This window comes from Crinia signifera, chromosome 3, assembly GCF_055691185.1.
Source record: "Crinia signifera chromosome 3, ASM5569118v1, whole genome shotgun sequence".
NCBI classification, from domain to species: Eukaryota; Metazoa; Chordata; class Amphibia; order Anura; family Myobatrachidae; genus Crinia; species Crinia signifera.
This window is the reverse complement of record NC_139219.1, coordinates 3,173,453-3,180,088: the sequence shown is the minus strand read 5'-3', so window position 1 is coordinate 3,180,088 and position 6,636 is coordinate 3,173,453.

Here is a 6,636-nt window from a genome sequence, read left to right as displayed (position 1 = left end):
ATCCATTAACATGAAGAGGTCGACATTTGTTGTTTTTCATGATTATTTTCCATCCACGTGGACTCTGCTTGGTTACGGTAAAGTGCGCAATGCGAAGAGGTAGCGGAGCGACGTACTCGGTCATGGCGAGCGCAGCGATCCCTGCAGGATTGAGCTCTACACTGATTGGGGCTCTGTGTGCTCATCATTGGCACCAAAATAACCTTAACCCTCTGAGTACCAACATCTGTGAGAGACGCGCAAAATATCCACTAAAATACCGGCGTCTCTCACATGTGTTATATAAACTCAAATTAAAAAAAGGTTCTATTTCCGATATAAGGTGACAATTCCGGCCATTCTGAGGAATACTAATGTTTGCTGGGCAATTTTCACACCTATTTTGACAAATTCACTTGGCACTTAAAGGGTTAATAACTCAATGTCAAGCTTTTTGAGTTGACCTTATGTCAGTCTTGATGGCGGATGGCCTCAGCTTATTGACATTGTCCGTGAGCTAATCCACACCACGCCCACAGAAAAGGTGCAGCGGAGAGAGCACTAATGATGCATCTAATGCCCACTTAACCTGGTGCAGACGGGTTTTATCCAGCACCTGCCTTTCGTATCAGTATGGCCCATCACCCGCTCAGTGATGCCTCCTTTTGTGCTGTTGTTGTCATATTGGAGTCCGTGTTTTCCCTCTGTGGATTGCACACTGAGAATGCCTGTGTATTTTCCCTCTGTGGATTGCACACTGAGAATGCCTGTGTATTGTCCCTCGGTGGACTGCACATTAATGCTGTGTACACACTTGTACAATCTGCTTGAGATCCAGATGAGATTTTGACAATATAGTCAAAATCTTATCTGGATCTCATGCAGATTGTATGGGTTTTATCCCTTGCGATCCAGATGCGATCCCGATGCAACAATTGGGTGTTAACAATGGACTCTCACTGGATGAAATGGTCTACTATACAAAAGCAGACAAACAGAGCATGAGATGACAAACCACAGGCGTCACTGGGTGCTTTCTGTAGTTGTTCTAATCCTGGTGTGTTGTCCAGTGTTCACAGGTCCCCTCTGCCAACGCATTTCAGACTATGTGTCGTCCGGGCCAAAGGAATGAGCATGGGTAGGGACCCTGGGGAAGTGGGGACCCCTCAATGAAGGGATTGTATGCAGATAGTCTAAATTGTATACATAATCTAAATTGTACAAGTGTGTACACACCTTAAGAATGGCTGTGCGTTTTTCCCTGTGCGGACTGCACACTGAGAATGTCTGTGTTTTCCCTTTGTGGACTGCACACTGAGAATGGCTGTATTATCCCTGTGTGGACTGCACACACAATGCCTGTGTTTATTCCCTTTGTGGACTGCACACTGAGAATGGCTGCGGTTTCCCTGTGTGGACTGCACACTGATAATGACTGTGTGTTTTTCCCTGTGTGGACTGCATACTGAGAATGGCTATGTGTTTTTCCCTGTGTGGACTGCACACTGATAATGACTGTGTGTTTTTCCCTGTGTGGACTGCACACTGATAATGACTGTGTGTTTTTCCCTGTGTGGACTGCATACTGAGAATGGCTATGTGTTTTTCCCTGTGTGGACTGCACACTGATAATGACTGTGTGTTTTTCCCTGTGTGGACTGCACACTGATAATGACTGTGTGTTTTTCCCTGTGTGGACTGCATACTGAGAATGGCTGTGTGTTTTTCCCTGTGTGGACTGCATACTGAGAATGGCTGTGTGTTTTTCCCTGTGTGGACTGCATACTGAGAATGGCTGTGTGTTTTTCCCTGTGTGGACTGAACATTGAGAATGCCTGTTTTTTCCCTGTGTGGCCTGCACATAGAATGTCTGTGTGTTTTTCGTGTGTGGACTGCACACTGAGAATGGCTGTGTGTACGTCCCTGAGGCAGAATCTCATGTACGAGGCAGAATCTCATGTATGTCTCTGATGTAGAATCACTTGTACGTCCCTGAGGCAGAATCTCGTGTACGTCCGTGAGGCAGAATCTTGTGTACGAGGCAGAATATCGTGTACATCCCTGAGGCAGAATCTTGTGTACGTCCCTGAGGCAGAATCTCGTATACATACATAGTCTAAATTGTACAAGTGTGTACACACCTTAAGAATGCCTGTGCATTTCCCTGTGTGGACTGCACACTGAGAATGGCTGTGTTTTCCCTTTGTGGACTGCACACTGGGAATGGCTGTATTATCCCTGTGTGGACTGCACACACAATGCCAATGTACGTCCCTGAGGCAGAATCTCGTGTACGAGGCAGAATCTTGTGTATGTCTCTGAGGCAGAATCTCGTGTACGTCCCTGAGGCAGAATGTCGTGTACGTCCGTGAGGCAAAATCTCGTGAACGAGGCAGAATCTCGTGTACGTCCCTGAGGCAGAATCTCGTGTACGTCCCTGAGGCAGAATCTTGTGTACGTCCGTGTGGCAGAGTCTTGTGTTTGTTCGTGAGGCAGGATCTCGTGTCTGTCCATGAGGCAGAATCTCGTGTACGTCCGTGAGGCAGAATCTCGTGTACGTCCATGAGGCAGAATCTTGTGTACGTCCGTGAGGCAGAATCTTGTGTACGTCCGTGAGGCAGAATCTCGTGTACGTCCGTGAGGCAGAATCTCGTGTACGTCCGTGAGGCAGAATCTCGTGTACGTCCGTGAGGCAGAATCTCGTGTACGTCGGTGAGGCAGAATCTCGTGTACGTCCCTGAGGCAGAATCTCGTGTACGTCCCTGAGGCAGAATCTCGTGTACGTCCCTGAGGCAGAATCTCGTGTACGTCCCTGAGGCAGAATCTTGTGTACGTCCATGGGGCAGAGTCTTGTGTATGTTCGTGAGGCAGGATCTAGTGTCTGTCCATGAGGCAGAATCTCGTGTCCGTCCATGAGGCAGAATCTCGTGTACGTCCGTGAGGCAGAATCTCGTGTACGTCCGTGAGGCAGAATCTCGTGTACGTCCGTGAGGCAGAATCTCCGTGACATGCATGTGACCAGAGAATGACATGTGCAACCTCTTCCCACAATTCAATAACTGATCCTCAAATACGATATACAGTAGTGACATCACAATGGATGTGTGGGACTATATTGTGTAAATATAGGATTACATTATTTTGTATATTTGGTCTGTGGTAATTGTAGTCTCCAGTTCTCCGCAGCGGAGGCTCTGTATATGATTATTTCCTCAGCCTTTGCTGGATGCTGCAGGTCTCATTTCTGGCTGCATGCCATGTTTTACAGGATTGTACATTATGTTCATGATAAGACGTCTCTATATGATATCATCATATTTTATTATAATGCTAAGTGCTGTCCTGGTACATACCTCCCAACAGTCCCGATTTTAGCGGGACAGTCGCGATTATCAGGACCTGTCCCGCTGTCCCACCCGCGGGCGGCAGTGTTCCGCAGTGAGGGGGGGCTGTTGGGAGTCCCCCCCTGTCAGCTGCTAAGCAGCGGGGAATAAACGCTGTGCGCATGCGCACAGCGTCTATTCCCGCAGCCAGGGGGCTGGGGGCATGGCTAGAGGCTCACAGAGCCTCTTGGTCATGCCCCCATAGCGGCAAAATGGGGGCGTAGCCTCGCGGGGGGAGCCGCGAGCATAGGCCACGCCCCAAATTAGGCCACACCCCCCGAAAATGTCGGCGCGCCTTCGGCGCGCAGCAGCAGCATCCCGTCTGCTCAGCTGCAAAAGTTGGGAGATATGCTGGTATAATACATAGATAAGTAATAAATGCATCCACTGGCAGCTCCTCCCATATCGGATGACACCATTGGACATCAGTTACGCTCCCGCGGCCAGTGTAGGTGTGCAGACACGCCCTGGCACTCTGGGAGGCTTCTTGTCACTCCCCCCAAATGCCAGCAGATGGTCAGTCCGGTCACTCATGCCTAGGGCACTGTGAGAGAAGCCACAGCGCTGGGTGTAGACACGAGCAGTGCGGCTCCTGTGCAAAACCATCATCCATCTGAGATCTAATGGAAGATACACCAGCGGTACCTGCTCTGTTCCTGCAGAAACAGTCACACTGCGCACGGGTCGCCCTTCTACCTGTTTTCAAGTATTGGATGTTAAAGTTAAAAGCACACGCTGCTTGTTCTAGAAGATAATTGCCTTATCACTAAGGTATGTCGATGGCGAATGCCGCCCACATGGCCCGACCGGAAGTAACGCTAGCCCGGGCCTCTGACAGTCTGTTCACATAAAGGCTATTTACCAGCAACAAGGCATTCACTTGTTTACTGTGGTACTACTGGTCCCAGCAAGCCCTGGATTGAGTATGCAGTAGAACTATAACTGCCAGCAAGCCCACACATCTGGGGCCTGCTCTTCTGACAGGAGAATATGACTACGCTACAAAAGGACAAAAGGTGAATTTGAAATTAAATGTTCTGTTTCTGAGAACTGATTAAACCTCTGAATTCCAGCGAGAACACCCCCCCCCCCCCCATTTCTCGCACTTTGAGTTGTTCCTTTGAAATGCAGCCACTGACAGTCTCTCACAGGACCTCTGTGTAATACATGGTGTGCACAGCGGAGGTCACGCTGACTACAAGGAGGAGGTCAGCCAGATCTTATGCTCGGTATCCGTACCAATCACTGACTATGTCCACAATCATTTCTGCTGGAATCATTACAAAGCACCGGCCTACAATGACTGGAGACCACATTGTGTCCGGCGGCTCGCTGCACGTGCTGGGCACACACAGTTCTATGGGCCCGGTACTAGGAATCAGTCCCTACGCTGATAACATTCTTCAGGCTTTAAATGTCTGAAGAACAATCAACATTTTTTGGAACAATATGATGACTCGTGTCCAGAAAGGAAGCCGAGCCGGACTGACAGGGGTGATAAGGACTTATTCCAGCGTTATCATTAGTATTTGCATTGAGATACACATATAAAACATTCAGCTTTCCGGCTGGAATTCCTCTGTTACGTATTCTGGGAACAGAGATGCAGCTGATGTTATGTCAGACAGCTGGTAAACAGGCCACAAGGTGGATAAAGGCCAACAGCGGTATTCCTGACTCCCTGACATGCTGCAACAGTGATATTCCTGACTCCCTGACATGCTGCAACAGCGATATTCCTGACTCCCTGACATGCTGCAACAGTGATATTCCTGACTCCCTGACATGCTGCAACAGTGATATTCCTGACTCCCTGACATGCTGCAAAAGCGATATTCCTGACATCCTGACATGCTGCAACAGTGATATTCCTGACTCCCTGACATGCTGCAACACCGATATTCCTGACTCTCTGACATGCTGCAACAGTGATATTCCTGACTCCCTGACATGCTGCAACAGCGATATTCCTGACTCCCTGACATGCTGCAACACCGATATTCCTGACTCCCTGACATGCTGCAACAGTGATATTTCTGACTCCCTGACATGCTGCAACACCGATATTCCTGACTCCCTGACATGCTGCAACAGTGATATTCCTGACTCCCTGACATGCTGCAACACCGATATTCCTGACTTCCTGACATGCTGCAACAGTGATATTCCTGACTCCCTGACATGCAGCAACAGTGATCTTCCCGACTCCCTGACATGCTACAACAGCGATATTCCTGACTCCCTGACATGCTGCAACAGTGATATTTCTGACTCCCTGACATGCTGCAACACCGATATTCCTGACTCCCTGACATGCTGCAACAGTGATATTCCTGACTCCATGACATGCTGCAACAGCGATATTCCTGACTCCCTGACATGCTGCAACAGTGATATTCCTGACATCCTGACATGCTGCAACAGTGATATTCCTGACTCCCTGACATGCTGCAACACCGATATTCCTGACTCTCTGACATGCTGCAACAGTGATATTCCTGACTCCCTGACATGCTGCAACAGCGATATTCCTGACTCCCTGACATGCTGCAACACCGATATTCCTGACTCCCTGACATGCTGCAACAGTGATATTTCTGACTCCCTGACATGCTGCAACACCGATATTCCTGACTCCCTGACATGCTGCAACAGTGATATTCCTGACTCCCTGACATGCTGCAACACCGATATTCCTGACTTCCTGACATGCTGCAACAGTGATATTCCTGACTCCCTGACATGCAGCAACAGTGATCTTCCCGACTCCCTGACATGCTACAACAGCGATATTCCTGACTCCCTGACATGCTGCAACAGTGATATTTCTGACTCCCTGACATGCTGCAACACCGATATTCCTGACTCCCTGACATGCTGCAACAGTGATATTCCTGACTCCCTGACATGCTGCAACAGTGATATTCCTGACTCCCTGACATGCTGCAACACCGATATTCCTGACTCCCTGACATGCTGCAACAGTGATATTCCTGACTCCCTGACATGCTGCAACACCGATATTCCTGACTCCCTGACATGCTGCAACAGTGATATTCCTGACTCCCTGACATGCTGCAACACCGATATTCCTGACTCTCTGACATGCTGCAACACCGATATTCCTGACTCCCTGACATGCTGCAACAGTGATATTCCTGACTCCCTGACATGCTGCAACAGTGATATTCCTGACTCCCTGACATGCTGCAACAGCGATATTCCTGACTCCCTGACATGCTGCAACAGCGATCTCTCTGCCTCCATGACATGC